Source organism: Salvelinus fontinalis, chromosome 39 (genome assembly GCF_029448725.1).
Source record: "Salvelinus fontinalis isolate EN_2023a chromosome 39, ASM2944872v1, whole genome shotgun sequence".
In the NCBI taxonomy this organism is placed as follows: domain Eukaryota; kingdom Metazoa; phylum Chordata; class Actinopteri; order Salmoniformes; family Salmonidae; genus Salvelinus; species Salvelinus fontinalis.
In genome coordinates, this window is record NC_074703.1 from 22,215,089 (window position 1) to 22,232,251 (window position 17,163).

The 17,163-nt window shown below is 41.5% G+C and overlaps 1 long non-coding RNA gene across 1 annotated transcript in view; it reads left to right on the forward strand.

Annotated features, from left to right (window-relative positions):
* Window positions 1-14,994, forward strand: part of LOC129838237 (uncharacterized) — a 47,155-nt gene extending 32,161 nt beyond the window's left edge. Inside the window, exons 4-5 of the long non-coding RNA XR_008756840.1 lie at window positions 1,171-7,093; window positions 12,515-14,994. This is a non-coding gene — a long non-coding RNA (uncharacterized LOC129838237). The remainder of the gene's footprint in view (window positions 1-1,170; window positions 7,094-12,514) is intronic.
* Window positions 14,995-17,163: the final 2,169 nt, after the last annotated feature.

Sequence of the window (17,163 nt, forward strand, 5' to 3'; positions counted from 1 at the left end):
ATTTCAGGTGTGTGTGTGTGTGCATACACATTCCAGCTCTATCCTAATGAACTGTTAATTTATTAACATTTAGACGTTCTAATTTGAAGATGCAGAATATAAAAACAACTTTAGTGTGACAATTTTTTTAACATTTATTTGATCTTTATTTAACTAGGCAAGTCAGTTAAGAACAAATTCTGATTTACAATGTCGGCCTACACCGGCCAAACCCAGATGGCGCTGGGCCAATTGTGCGCCGCCCTATGGGACCAATCACAGCCGGTTGTGATACAGCCTGGATTTGAACCAGGGTGTCTGTAGTGATGCCTCAAGCACTGAGATGCAGTGCCTTAGACCTCTGCGCCACTCGGGAGTCTGAGTTAAACTCATTATATATAATTTAAACCATGCGTTTCTGGTTTGTTTAAAGACATTATGTTGACTTTTATACATCTATATAGATTTGTTTTATGTTTTCCTGCTATAGTGATCTAATAAAAGTTTTCCCCTGTAATTTTTACGATTAAAAATAACCTCAGTGATGAAGGTCATAGATAAGCAAATGAGGACATAAATCAGGATCCACCCGAAGGAAAGAGAGAATAACAGACATATTTCTATTCAAGTTTTAAATAGACATTTACAGCAATAACCCATACGATCTGTGAACTTCGGCATGTGGGCCAAAATAGCAATGCTCAATACAGAAAGTTATTTTATGGACAGAGACACCAGATAGAGAGTGAGCGTTTACTTTGCGCAACCGCTTGCATTTGATGCCACTCGGGCAAGTAACTGTCCAATACTGTAGTCCATTTTGGTACAGTATTCTGAGTCCTGATCACTTCAGCATATGGGAATTCAGTCTTAATTATACATTTGAGCAGAGGTTCAGGGAAAGCATAGGCCTGGGAGTGCTCCTGTACCAGTCAATGTGAAGTGAACTTGCACTGGGCAGACAAACTATATACAAACTATATGCCAGTTTTTACTAAATCAAACAGCAATAAATGTTCTCTGTATTTGACCTATGTTGCTCTTATTTAGTTGAATTTCTGTGCCAAGTTCTATTTGCTACATTACTGAAGCATTTGTTTCTGTGTTTGTGGTTTGCTTGACGGGCGTTATTGTACTTCCAGACTTTTAGATGAATTTAAGTTGTTTAAATGTGTTGTTTTATTTTTGCAGGCTGATTGGATCTGGGGGTGATGTATAGAGACAGAACAGACCCTGGATTAAAGGTGAAATTAGGTTTAATTTAAATATTCTTGGTTCTTAAGCTTATTAAGGTACTGTTTATATTGGTTTGGTATTCGGTTTGCTTTTCATTGTGTGATTTTCATTGTACACTAAGTAAAATCAATGGCACTATGTAGCTGTTGGGTTTAACCTGAAATGAAAAGCGTCTCGCCTCATTTTTCAGTAGCCTGCAGTTACACAAAGTTAGTCAAATGTTTATGATGCAGTTGTTTGCTTTGAATGCACCCTCGCACTCACAGTATAAGAGAAAAAATCTCATCTAGTAGACTGTGGTTACAGTAATGTTAGTGATATGTACAGTACAGTAAAAGCTGCTCATACTCTGAAGCCGCCAAAGAAATCAGTGAAAGAGGGAAAGTAAATCCAATACCTCAAAGGTCAGATGAAGATGAAGAGACAGTGGACTGCGGTTGGCTCCCTGAGAAGTGCAACCCACAGTGGGTTGGCACCCTGAACTACACAAAGTCCCTATTGTCAGTGGGTGCACTGCAAACAGCACTCAATAGACCTATAAGGCCTACGGCTCCAGTCCTGGGGTAAAAGCACCACCTGTTGGCCATTTGGTAATATACTGCAGATTGACTAGGCAAGTTCTAGAATCATGCTTGTGTGATGAGTAACCTTGCCTGAAACCTGTAGACTTATGCTCCCTTAGTGAATGCTCAGCCTTTAGCTCAGTGGGATAACATAGTCTTTTGGCCTGCTGGAGACCCAGGTTCAAACCCCGGCCATTCAATATTAGTGTCACATGTTCAAAACATTTCCACTAAAAATGGCCTGCCCTTCAGCGCCCCGATGAATGATGTCTGTGAAGGGAAGTTGATGATGTGCCATTCGAAATAGAACAATATTTTGTCTGTGAGTTTTGTGAGAGTGTCCTTTACCCTCAGTGGAGTTGTGAAGTTCAGCCATGGTTCAGCTCCTCTTCTCTACAATGGAGAATGAATCCGCTCCATTCATATAAAGCAAAATGAAAGCCACTGACTGTGCGGGACGTTTCACAAAGCTAGAGGCAGAGCCAGGGTATTGAAGTGGGACACCTACAGTTACACTTCCACGTGTTATTATAACCCTGTTAGTATAATATAATACACAGCTTCCTGGACACAGACCAAGCCTACTACTGAACTAAAAAGCATTCTCAATGGAGAATCTCTATTGAAAGATTTTTTGGGGTTCAGGACTGTGCTTAATGTGTCCAGGAAACGGAACCAATGTAACCAAATACAAATACATATTATAACCTATTAATATAATAGTACAACCCTATTCGTTAATATGGTCTCACCCATCCAGGTTGGAATAGGAGGATTAGCATTGAACTGACAGTGCATTGCTATGGAGGGATACACTGTGACTGTGCCCAGACAATGTAGAAACAGTGATGCAGTCTATTTACTTCAATTGCCATGTGGTTGTGTGTGTCCTAACATTAGATTGGCTAAAGAGGGCATCTCTGGACACTGGCTGAATGTGACAATGTGATTTCTCTTCTCAGTCAAAGCCCTGTGGTCAGTTACATTGATAACATATACACTGAGTGTGTATATGAAGAACACCTTCCTAATATTGAGTTGAGTTACACCCCCAACCCCCCTTTTGCCCTTCGAACAGCCTCAATTTGTCAGACATGGACTCTACAAGGTGTCTTAAGCGTTCCACAGGGATGCTGGCCCATGTTGACTCCAATGCTTCCCACAGTTGTCAAGTTTGCTGGATGTCCTTGCTGGATGTCCTTTAAGTGGTGGACCATTCTTGATACACACGGGAAACTGTTGAGTGTGAAAAACCCAGCAGCGTTGCAGTTCTTGACACAAACTGGTGCACCTGGCACCTACTACCATACTCCATTCAAAGACACTTAAATATTTTGTCTCGCCCATTCACCCTCTGAATGGCACATATACACAATCCATGTCTCAATTGTCTCAAGGCTTAAAAATCCTTATTTAACCTGTTTCCTCCCCTTCATTTACACTGATTGAAGTGGATTTAACAGGTGACATCATCAAGGGATCATAACTTTCACCTGGATTCACCTGCTCAGTCTATGTCATTTAAAGGTGATCTTAATGTTTTGTATACTCAGTGTACATTGATACAGACTGTTAAGATACATTGACACAAATAATTCAACTACACGCAACAATGTTTCACCCCCACTCCTGTGTAAAATGGGCCACGGTTTACATGACAAAGAGACATGGATCCGCGTAATGGGAATTGTTTCAGCAACACATCAGTCACTTATTCAAGTGATTTCGTTTTGATTTAAATAACCTATTCTCAGTGACTGGGAGTACTGGATTTCTGTGGCATTTATGTGATCCCCATCCTTCTATAAAGTAGCCACAAGCTGATGTGAGATAATGTTTGTGTGTGTGTGTGTGTGTGTGTGTGTGTGTGTGTGTGTGTGTGTGTGTGTGTGTGTGTGTGTGTGTGTGTAATTCGCGACTGTGCGTCAATCTCACTCCTCCTGAGGCCTGTGACTCACCTTTGTGGTTGTGACTCCCCCGTCTCCCCCATTCTGAGGTAAACCACAGTGCTGCCCACAGCCTATGTTACAGAGAAAACTCCCAGCGTTAACTACAACCTTTCACCTCTTGTCTCACCCCCTCCACAACCCCAACACTAAACCACCAGATGTAAAACCTCCCTACTTGAGTCACTTGATAGTCTCCTAATAGTAACTCTCTAATATGGCCTTGATTTGTCAGTGTTACCTTTATAAACCTTTATAATATAGACAAACTCTTGATTTGAGTCTTGGCTGTAACACACTTGCTTTTCGGCTTCACAGTGAAATCAACAACATAGAAAAAACAGAGATCCTAATGGCTCTAATATGTAATTATATGTAATCCTATGATTGAAAACATCAACAACATTTAATGTTAATTGTATTACATGTGCCAACATGTGAGGCTTGAGTAACTTAGTTGTGTGGAACAAATATATCTGACCCTGGTCTGATCTGCCTGGCTAAACTATAATCAAGGGTAGTTAATAATGTAGCAAGACAGCAACAACACAGCAGGTTTAATCCTAGCTGTCCACTCAAGTAGCTGTTGTTAACACACTCCTCTTTTGAGTCTTACAGATGGTGTGAACCTGAGATGGGTCAAGGAGGAACAGGAGTCAAAATATGAGGTTGACACATTGCATGCTTCTACACCTGCATTGCTTGCTGTTTGGGGTTTTAGGCTGGGTTTCTGTACAGCACTTTGTGACATCAGCTGATGTCAGAAGGGCTTTATAAATAAATGGGATTGATTGATTGCATGCAATTCACCTTTTCATGTCTGAGCTCTCACACGAGGATCACTTTTAAGGACCACTGGGACTGTTCGTCAGAGACAAACCAACTGTCCTTTGGTGTGAGGTAGTAGGTTGTATAGTTTTAGGGTCACACCCAAGCTGTTGGATGACTATACAACATACTGTCTTTCCTGAAGTGGCTGTAATATCATCACAGAGCAGACTCTCCACATGAAGAACCCTCGTCAAAAGCTGCAATGAAAATGTACCTTTCGTACCTACGTTATTACCATTATTACAATATTATTACATCATTGTATTATTAGTCATTTTATATTTGAACAGGAAATGAGATTTCACATTTTCTGGTTGGACTCCATCTCTAACCAACTAGTCAATCGGATTGTGACCGGTCGATGGTTCAAGGTGTTCGCACAGGGTGAGGTAGTAGGTTGTGTGGTTTCAGGGTTGTTATTTTGCCCCATCAGGAGTTAACTGTACAACCTACTGCCTTCCCTGAAGGGCAGCAACACAACGCGACGAGCATGGCCACAATGGAGCTCACTGTCTACTGTGCTGTTTTTGAAGTGGAGCGAAAAGTAAAGAAGGTAAGCTATCTCAAATCATTGCCTTGGTACTTTTTATTTATCTTAACTAGGCAAGTCAGCTAAGAAACAAATTCTTATTTTCAACGACAGCCTAGGAACAGTACATTAACTGCCTTGGTCGGGGGCAGAACAACAGATTTTCACCTTGTCAGCTCAGGGATTCGATCTCACAACCTTTTGGTTACTAGTCCAATGCTCTAACCACCTAGGCTACCTGCCACACAACATGTGCTAAACAGAGTATTTTATGTATTGGAATTTGCAAATAGGCCTATTGTTTATATACCTTAAATTTTGTAATAATGCGTACTGTACTAAAAGTCATAATAAAAAGTGAGTAGTCTTAGTCACATGTGTGTCGACTCCTTTTTGATGTCAAGAATTAGAAGTATATAGTTATGCATCTTCCTAGAAATACTGTATGCGGCCATTTCTTATCCTGGACATGAAGCCTGAAACATCTGCTGGGAGAATGGATCAATCGATACATAAAGAAGAATACATGTCAGGATACAAATAAATGTAAAACAAGATCAACATTTTGTAACGTTGTGTTTGAAATCTACAACGTTTGTGTCCCCACTCTCTTCCCAGCCAGATTCCATGTCATTTATAGCTTGTATGGGAAATAAAATATGCACACAGCCAGCCCGGACAGCCATTAGCCAGTGTATAGGGCAGACGGGCCCTCAGTCACAGATGCCCATGTCACTGCTCCAGAATTTATGACTGTCGGCTGGCATAGGCACACACAGTCCCAGACCGACAGAAGGAAACACGGCGGCAGGGGTAAAGGAGGGTTTGAAGACTGCATTTTCTATACAAGGAAACGACATCTCAAACAGCATTTTGAGCGATTTGTTCATTGACAATTGCATAGTTGAAAGGCTATTAATTAGGTAACAACACCAGGTGGCGCCATAGATCATTGTGTTTTCTGCAGCCAGGCAAGTTTTCTTTCCGTAATGATTTTACAGACCGAATGAAAATATATTTGTAGAGATATATAGAAGTAGATTCAGCCTTTGCAGCCCAAAAGAGCCACCATAAAGATATAGTCAGGAAGCAAACTGTGGGTGCTTTTTTGGAATGACCAGACTACACCAACAAGCAATGGTTGAGAGAAAGTTAAAACGTGGACAGTCACTTTAGCCTACTGTCTACTCCTGTTCACTTATAGTAGGGTAGACTTGCCATCGTACAAATGATATATTTAGTTTATGTCCACATCTCAGTGGTTTTCTGTATTTTTTTCTTTAAAACTTATTTTAAGATTGACTGCCAGAGATGACAGTGAATGATTTACAGTCTAAAAACATGTTGGCCTATTCATGGAACATTTGTAAATGTCATACAGACACTTCACATTCATACATACACTGACTCCTCTTTCATTTGCTATCATGTGTTGTATGTGGCTTGATGGCTACTTGGCCTTCATCTGTCATTGTGCTTTTAAATTGAACAAGACAAATTCCCTATTGTAATTATTTTCTATTCAATTGCATTTTGAACAGTGTTTTGCAATGCATTTAGTAGTTGGCGAAGGATTCTTTCTGTCATCTGGGGTTGATGAAACTGTAGGATAAATGAAAAGCTTTGGCATGGCTCTGTGGAGCTGGCCAGTGGGCATTCTCAAATCTCAATAATTTTGGTTTAACAACAGGCTTTTAATCAAATGGAAATCTCAACTGTGTGGACCTCTGATTTCACTGAGACCTCTGATTTCCTATTCGCTGAAACCACAGGTTTCGTCAGGAGGTGTGTGCTTCTCCGGAGCTGTATTACTACATCATTTCCGAAAGGGAGTGTGACGGTTTTGATAGAGGGTACAGTAGTTTTGACAGAGTCAGTGGTGAACAGCGCGGGCTTGTTTGTATCAAAGGGACTATATGCACCTGCCCCCTCCGATTTCACCTCTGACAGTCGTATTCAGCACGCTTTGCAACCATATGGTGACTTTGGATTGGACAGTCATTGTTGAGGTATAAACCCTCTCTCTTACTAAACAATGTTGTTATGTAATATTGTGATAACAGCCTATGCATTATATACTGTTTGGATGAAGGAATTAAAAAGGGCATGCTTTTAACCTCATTCTGATTGATTTAGATCAATATTTGCCTTTAGTATTGAGTTGAGTTCAATTGGAAAGTAGAGAAGGCAAAAATGAGAAACTTAATACAAACAATTGACTTTCCCTTTAAAAAGTATTTCTGTGTTCTGTGTTGTATAATTCCCCATCTAATAGGCTACAAAGGATCAGTTCTGCTTAAGATGTACATTTTGTCACATACACCGGAGAGGTGCAGTGAAATGTGTTGTTTTACAGGGTCAACCATAGTAGTATGGCGCCACTGGGGCAAATAAGGGTTAAGTGGATAACTGAGCCGACAAGATTTATAATCTTGTCGGCTCAGTTATTCAAACCAGCGACCTCTTGGTTAATGGCCAAACACTCTAACCGCTAGACTACCTGTCACCCTCTTAGAGTTGGGCATTTGGGTGGATTTCTGGTTACAATAACCTACATACAGTACAGTAGCCTAGGCTAACTATATTCCTATCCAAAGTTGGCCTAATGCAAATGGTATTTACTGTATAAAGCATGCATTCATACATTGTTCTCAGAAGGCCAGTAGTGTGACAGGAAACATTCCCAACCACTTCCTTTCGTACACCTGTTTTTCTCATAGTCTGGTAGCAGGCAGCCTTGCAGGCTCAATGTTTATGTTTTGAGTACAAGGCTACACAGACTTCTTTCTTAGGTGGAGCTAAGAGATGAAGGGGGTAAGTACGGTTACCGTATACAAGACTTGACCTAAAAGAAAGGTAATTGGTTTTAGCATACCTGATTCAGTTCATCTCGATCCTGATGACTATGAGCCAACCAAATGAGCTACACATGAACATGGTTCACATTATCCAGAGCAACTTACAGTAGTGAGTGCATATATTAACATATTTTTTTGAGAACTGGTCCCCCATGGGAATTGAACCCACAACCCTGGCGTTGCAAGCACCATGCTCTACCAACTGAGCTACACGTGAACATGGCTACCTTCTGTTAAAACAGGAATTGTGTACAGATCCTTGCGACATGGGGCAGTGCATTATCATGCTGAAACATGAGGTGATGGCGGCGGATGAATGGCACGACAATGGTCCTCAGGAACTCGCATTCAAATTGCCATCGATAAAATGCAATAGTCTTATGCCTGCTTATACCATAACCCCACCAACACCATGGGTCACTCTGTTCACAACATTGACATCAGTAAACCGCTCGCCCACACCACGCCATCTGCCCACTGAAGTCGGTTACAACACCAAACTGCAGTCAGGTCAAGACTCTAGTATTTGTGATGATTAGGGATCCCCATTAGCTGCTGCCATCACACATAAAACAAAACATAAAACAGTACAGCATATAACATTATTACCCCACTATATATCTACAATACAAAGTGCATAATACTACCATACAACAATATAATAATGTACGTGTGTGTAGAGTGTGGGTATTAGCGTGTGTCTGTACCCGTGTGTGTGTCTCTTCACAGACCCATAAGGTGTATTTTTATCTGTTATTTAAATCGGATTTTACTGCTTGCATCACTTGTCCACAGAAGTGATCCTCTCTAAGCTTTACAAGAATGTGGTTCTGAATATAGACCGCAACACCGCCCCCATTGGCATTTCTGTCTTTTCTATAGATGTTATAACCATGTATTGCTACCACTGTATAAAGGTATTATCTAATTTAGTTTCAGAGATAATCAGAATATAAATGTAATCTGTTACTAGCAAGTTATTGACTTCATGAACCTTGTTTCTAAGGCTAAGATGGGCTAATTTTAGCACTTTCCTGGGATGTTTGATTGGTTAGATTTTTTTACTGGGAAGCGTATCGTAAGTAGACATGCACATGTCATTTTTGTTTGAGCTGATAGTGCAGTTTCTGCTGCACACAGTGGACTTCCTACTAGGACACACCGCTTCAGTGCTAACCGTATATCTCTGGTTCATAGGCACATGATTACTGCATACAATAGCTGTAGAATCAACAGAGGCATTCAGAACAGTTAGATGGACATAAATTAGGTTACTTAGATTGTGTCTGCCAACACCCCAGGGATAATGTACATTTCCTGCAGCATTATCATAATTTAGCGACACAATTGTAGGGATTATCTGAGCTGGGCTTGGGTCAAAATAAGTCATTGTCTCAACGCAGCCTTGAAATGCGTGGACAAAGTCCAGGAGCCAAGATGATTTGGATGAACTCCATCAATCCTGTAGAGCATTTTCTGTTTCAAGAAGGTGTCAAAGTTACCTATAAAAGTGATTCCAAAAGAGCGAGGATGACAAGAATGGAAATGAGCTTCCCTTAGATAGTTTCTGACAGTTTGGGCAGAAATTATTCAGTTGTGCAAACCCACACTTTCATCAGCTGTCCGGGAGGCTGGTCTCAGAAGATCCCGCAGGTGAAGATGTGGAGGTCCTGGGCTGGTGTGGGTACACGTGGTCTGCGGTTGTGAGGCCAGTTGGACCTAAAATGACGTTGGAGGCAGCTTATGGTAGAGAAATGAACATTCTCTGGCAACAGCTCTGGGGGACATTCCTGCTGTCAACATGCCAATTGCATGCTCCCTCAAAACTTGAGATATCTGTGGCATTGTGTTGTGTGACAAAACTGCACATTTTAGAGTGACCTTTTATTGTCCCGCGCACAAGGTGCACCTGTGTAATGATCATGCTGTTTAATCAGCTTCTTGATATACCACACCTGTTATATGGATGGATTATCTTGGCAAAGGAGAAATGCTCACCGGCAGGGATGTATACACATTTGTGCACAAAATTTGAGAGAAATAAGCTTTTTTTACATATGGAACATTTCTGGGATCTTTTATTTCAGCTCATGAATCATGGGACCAACACTTCACATGGAGCGTTTCTATTTTTGTTCAGTGTAAATACCCTGGTGGGGTTAGGGGTCAGAGTAGACAAGTTTGAATAGCAAAACATAGAATAAGCACAGTAACAGGTCAGAGGTCGGAGAGGTTTTGAGGGCCTCACAACATGCTAACAGCTCCTTAACAGTCACTTGAGGCTGTAAATATCGATTATTAGAGAGATACAGTTGACCTGAAGTAGGACTTCTTGACAATATCTCTGATGGCCAGCTATACTGTATAGTACCATGATATCATCTGTTTGATATCATCAGTCTATGATGTAACTGTAAGAATATTTTGAAGATAAATACACAACACAGAGTTTGAGAGTTTAAGAGTTTGAGAGGACTAAAAACTAGAGTACTAATGGTCAATAGTGAATTGTAAGTAGGAGTTGGGTTTCAGATCAACATCTGTTCAGAATCTGTGGAATGTCACTCCTGAACTCAGAGAGGCGTGTTCTACGTGGGCCACGTTTTCATTGGTCTATACATTGAGTCCGGGGTGGGATACTTGTTATTTGGCCATTGTCCAAGTTGTACTGCAAAGACTTCTAATTGGTCAACCCTAGGCCAGGGTGGGGGGTTATCAGTGGCATCCTGTCTTTTGTTCTGGGTGAAAAGCTGAGGACAGGGAGACTGAACATCTGACTCTTGATTTTTCCTCTCTGAATAAACCTATTTTTTCTCCCCCTGATTTGCTTTGGAGTTTGTGTTATTGAAGAATAACATAAATTGCTAACATAACTGACCAACTTTTTAATTGACAGGATGTGTTTTGTACCTGACAGTAGAATGTAAAGTCAGGTCCAACATTGGCACCCTTGATAAAGATGCGCAAAAACGACTGTATGAATAAATAATAGAAATACTGAGCTACAGTGCATTCGGAAAGTATTCAGACCCCTTCAGACCCCTTCACACATTTTGTTACGTTACAGCCTTATTCTAAAATGGATTAAAATAGTTTTTTCCCCTCATCAATCAATCTAAACAAAGGGGGGAATAGTAGCCCAGACACATGATGAGCCTCATCGAGGCCGGTGGGGGGTCGAGACTACGGACAACACCGTACGACGCCGCCAGAGCATAAATCAAACCTAGTTGTAAACTCCCCTATGAGAACAGTGAGGAGCAGACAGGCCCCTATATGGGGATTATCTTAGAACACAGCTAAGATAGTACTGAGGTGTACCACACTGGTCGTAAAGGAAGTCCAGTGGACTTGTCCATCACCAAAACAAATGGCAACAATAATCATTCCTTGCCATGTTGGTTCAACTACAATACAACTAGTAAAATGCTCTAATCATGTGTTCCGGTAGTATAATATTTCAGAATAAATCGGTAGAATAACTGGTCCCTTCGAGCACCAGTACCAATACAAGCAACAATCAGTCCAGCTCAATCAGTAAGAAGGTTAGAGATCTAACCAATCAAATTACCCTTGACAATAGCGACATAGGAGTCAATCAGAGTGCAACATGTGGAAGGGAATCTCCAGTGCACTCTTCCAATGGTTAACACACATGTCACTAATAAATAGAATCCTCCATTCAGGAGGAAAACTATTAGAAGTCATTAACCATGATCACACCACGTATGACTGGTCCAATACTTAAAGAGTACTTCCGTCGTGAGGTTAGCTCCTCCATGGATAACATAGCTATGAAATATACTTCATACCTATCACCACTACAATAGTGGAAGACACAGTGACTTGTAGTAAAAACTACTACAGACTCCCTCGACACCAATTCTGACTGACCTCCAGGCATTGACCTGAAAATTATCTGACTGCGTCAGACTCATTCTGAACAAGTTGTAATCTGCCAGGATACTTGGTTTTCTTCCCTTGACATGCGCGCTTGTGTAAGCATAAACGCACACGCACAACGGAACATCCAATTAGGATTTATGCTCGGATCACTTAAGGGTCCGAGCAAAATACCAACCTTAGTAAAGTTGAACATTTACTTCTAAGCCTTTGACTCTACAGCACTCACCAGTTTTCTTCCCAGAAGTCCATAGGTCATGCCTGTAGACTGCCCAAAACTAGTGCCTTACAGCTGTAGACTTATCATATAGTTATCAACTTAGGATAGTGCCTAAGCAACACACAAAGTAGGAAAACCCCAGATATGGCATTAGAGACAATGCCATGATAGTCATTTTTTGCCAGAACATTGGACGTATATAGAATACAGTCCAATTAGATGATTTTTGTGTGAGAACTATAATTTGTATATCTTTTGTTTATGCTTCCATTCCTTTTCGGTTCAGTTCCTTTGACACTTAGGAATTGATAGAGCCATAAACAAAGTCTGCATACAACCATCACTTAGTGCAACAATGCCGCTCATTGGGGAATTAATGTAATTATATATATTTCATGAGTGTATGTGCATTGTTAACATCTGCCTAAGTTACTGTCCATATCTTCCAGTCTGGACGACGACCAGGCGACGGGTCCGGAACGGCGACCCCAAATCCGGACACCCACGGCCCATCCTTGTGGCAGCATACCCCGTTGTCAGAGAGCCTACAAAGGTAAACCACCAGAGGGGGGGACCGCAACGGCGATCACCAACCAGGACATCCCCTGGCCCTTCCTGGGGTACTTTGCAGCTTCCAGGGAACCTACCAAGGTAAACCACTAGAGGGGACCGCAATGGCGATCACCAACCGACATCAACTGCCCATTCTTGTGGTGGACTGCTACGCTCTCAGAGAAGCCTACCAAGTTCAACCACCAGAGGGGACTGCAACGATGATCTATAAACAGGACACCATGTGGTCATGACTTTATGTTGATTTGTAACTTGCACGACAAACAAGATCCAAACCACCAGGGGGGGTATGTCATGATGTTGCCCTCTTTGGGTACAGCAAGCCCCATCCTCCTCTCCCTGTCTCCTACACACAGGCTGCTGTGGTCAGAGAGAGGTCGTAAATTACTGGAGGAGATTATCTCCTCATGGCCACAGTATAGAGAGAGTGAGTTTCATAGAGAGAATAAAGGAATTTCTTCCACCTCACAGAACTGGAGAACCGAACGACATTTATGTTCTGGAGAAGGTATAAAAGATCGGTGAAGAATCCAGCTACGAACTGGTCCGTTTGGTACAATTTGGTGAAACTCATGGGAGACAATACGACCACGTTACCATAACGCTGTTTACATAATAGCCTCAGATATGAGGTTTACATCTAATTGTTGTATAAAATGAATGAGTGAGGATGATACTGTTTGTAAAATTGTGTAATGTGACTTTGGACTGTTTAATGAAGGAAACTCCAATTCCCTTTTGAGTTTAAATAAATCAGAGGACCGCCCATGAGCTCAGTTAGGGTCGGGCATCCTGGGACAGGCCCTTTTCTGCAACTCCCGAATAAAACCCCCACTTTGAGAATTTCTCAGCAGACCATGTTTCCCTCAATCATCGAGAGGACAAAGGTTGCAGACCAGCTTACCTCGATAATGAGACGGCCAAGGTTTGAGTAGATGGCTGAATCTTTTAACCATACCACTTGGTTAAACTCTTAGACTATCGATACCGACAGAATAAGAACAAGTCTTTGATATTAATTACTAGTCTGCAGCTAGGAATTCGGTATCATTGAACGCGAAGACCGACAACCGCCGAAACATCTATCCATAACAACATGAATGAATGTCATTCTGAACTATCCATTCTAACTACGACAGAGAGGGCGGACAAACTCTCCAACAGAAACAAACTTTTCAACAGAGACCCCGACGACATACTGAGGGTAAATATATGTATTGATTGCAATTGTTCCCGAATGAGTAAGCGTTCATGTGCAAAGGATTAGCATTTCAATTGTTATAATTATCAACTGTGTGTTGTCTTATCTCAGTCGACCCCAAACTTCCCTTTTGTACAACAAGCCGCCATGCCGGTTTAGCCCACTAGGGCACAGTCCCCTATCATTTCTTGTAACCATATTTACTTTGTTTGTTTGTGTGTGCACTTCTGTGATTGTTTAGTTAGTTAGTAAATAAATGATTTAAGACAATTGATGTATGGATGACTCATAGTGAAGACTGGGTTCGTGCAGATAACCAACAATTTAAGACGTTTGGAATGAGACGAACATGAGGTAAAGAAGAATTCATTAATCAGAAGACTATTGATCAGATATGAAAATATCTGAAAAGTTATATTAGGAAAATTATAACTTGGTAATCTGAATATTTTCCTTGGTGCCCCGACTTCCTAGTTAATTACAGTTACATGATTAATCAGTTTAATCGCGTAATAATAATTACAGAGATTCTCTTAATAAAAACTAAGTCTTCAGTTAATGATAGTAAAGACACGACAGTATGCTCTTTGACATTTGTCGTAGAGATAATGTTATTAAGAAAAGGTTAAAGTTATTGATTATATGATGAATTATTACATGTCTGGATTTCCTGAAACATAAATGAATTGAGCTAAACTGTTGTTGTGATCTGTGCTTTTTTAAGGTTATCATGGAAGGTGACGTCAGATCGTGTCTTAATGCATGTTAGGAATGATTTGACCACAAACAGTATGTGTGAATCTCAAAACCCTCCCTAAGGAAAGAACGACAAGGAGTGTGTCACGCCCTGACCGTAGAGAGCTGTTTATGCCTCTATTTTGGTTTGGTCAGGGTGTGATTTGGGTGGGCATTCTATGTTAATTTTCTATGTTTTGTATTTCTTTGTGTTTGGCCGGGTGTGGTTCTCAATCAGAGGCAGCTGTCTATCGTTGTCTCTGATTGAGAACCATACTTAGGTAACTTTTTCCCACATGGTTTTTGTGGGTAGTTATTTTCTGTTTAGTGTTTTGCACCTTACAGGACTGTTTCGGTTTCATTTATTCTCTTGCTATTTTGTTATAGTGTTCTGTTCTAATAAAAAAACATGAACACTTACCCCGCTGCGCTTTGGTCCGACTACTCTTCTTCAGATGACAAAATCCGTTACAGCGTAAAAGGAGAGACAGTGACTTTTACTACTTCTATCTGAGTCTGAGCAATAATCCGTGGCCGTAGTGCTGAGAGTGCGTGTGGAGTGAACGTGGAGAGAGAGAACGGCTCAGGTGAGAGACTCGTGTATTTCGGAGAAACGGAGGTATCTACTTGGATATTTAAAAACAGGCAAAAGTAAAATTTGGTGGTCTACACACTGCGAACTATTTAGACTAAGGATGCATTGACATACTGATCTTTCATTACCAGGCCACTCGTGACAGGACAACAGGGACAAAGGGGGGCTGTAATGAGAAGAGTTATTACCGGCACTAAATGGTCGTTTAAAAGTGTATGTTCTAACAGGGATGATGTGTGCTAAATTGAGGAGCTGGAATTCAAGTCCTGTACTCAACGTAAGCACTAAGGACTGTCATTCTAAATTTGGGTTGGATCATTTATAAAATGTTTTAGTTATGATTGGGATACAGCGAGAGAGAGATGCTACAGAACGGTGAGGGGTGGGGTTGCTGCTAAAATTTATTTGGCAGAGAGAGTCTCCGGAAACCTTATCTCTAAGTGTCATCCTAAAGGGAGGTGGTTTGTTAGGGTAATCACTGGATGATAGCTTGGGACAACCATGAAAGTGTTTTGTTCTCTTTTGTTTTACCATGTACTCCGAATTTTTATGTTAAATCGCATCAATGGGTGGTGCTAAGTTATTAAACATGTACTTTTTCTCTTTCCTTTTCAAGTCAATATGTTTTTAGGTTTCATCATTGTTCCAGATGAGGGACTGATGTATATTGACTAATTGATTTGAGAATATTTTAGAATGTTTATAACTGGAAATGCATTAGGAGTAGTGACTAGTGTGTTATGGGTTCGATTTAATGATAGAGGAGTATATAGAGACTGTATATTGTTACAGGAGATAGCTCATAGGAGAGGGAGGACAGCTAACTGTACACAATATGGGGATTTAACTGAACATTACACATACCCAAATCATGGTGAGAGTAGAAGAGATAGTGATGGCATTTCAGACACTATGGTAAACTTTCAGGAAATCTGTGACTCAGAGTTTTGTTCGGTTGGATATTTTCCCCAAATCATTAATATTTTTCCCAATTTCTAACAGTCAAATAAACATTTGACAGATTACATGCAGGAGTTATTCTTACGGCAATCGCAGTAGGGACAGTAACTGAAGGAGCAGTACTAGTAGCGAAGTATGCTATTTTGACTGCATGGAATTGGACTACTGAGCAAATGTGGGCTATTGTGAGACTATCGTCGTGGGCCGTGTTAGTAGTAGCAGGGGTTACTTTAGTAGCATTGTTGGGATATGTAACGGCAGTCTAGCTCTTCCTCCTCCTCGGACGAGGAGAGGCGAGAAGGATCGGAGGACCAATGTGCAGCGTGGTAAGTTTCCATGATTTAATATACACGAAAACAAGACACTATACAAAATAACAAACAAACTAACCGTCACAGTCCCGTGTGGCACAAACACTGACACAGGAAACAACCACCCACAAATCCCCAACACAAAACAAGCCACCTATATATGATTCTCAATCAGGGACAACGATTGACAGCTGCCTCTGATTGAGAACCATATTAGGCTGAACACAGAAACAGACAAACTAGACACACAACATAGAATTCCCACCCAGCTCACGTCCTGACCAACACTAAACAAGCAAAACACATAAGAACTCTGGTCAGGACGTGACAGTACCCCCTAAAACTCACGGGGAGGGTCTGGGTGGGCATCTGTCCGTGGTGGCGCAGGACGAGGACACCACTCCAACATTGTCTTTGTCCCCCTCGTTAGCGTCCTTTGAGTGGCGACCCTCGCCCCCGACCTTGACCTAGGAATCTTCACCAAGGTCCCCACATGATTTAAGAGACAGCTCAGGCCAGAGAGGTAGCTCAGGACAGAGAGGTAGCTCAGGACAGAGAGGTAGCTCAGGACAGAGGGGCAGCTCAGGACAGAGAGGTAGCTCAGGACAGAGGGGCAGCTCAGGACAGAGGGGCAGCTCAGGACAGAGGGGCAACTCAGGACAGAGGGGCAACTCAGGACAGAGGGGCAGCTCTGGACTGTAGGGCAGCTCTGGACTGTAGGGC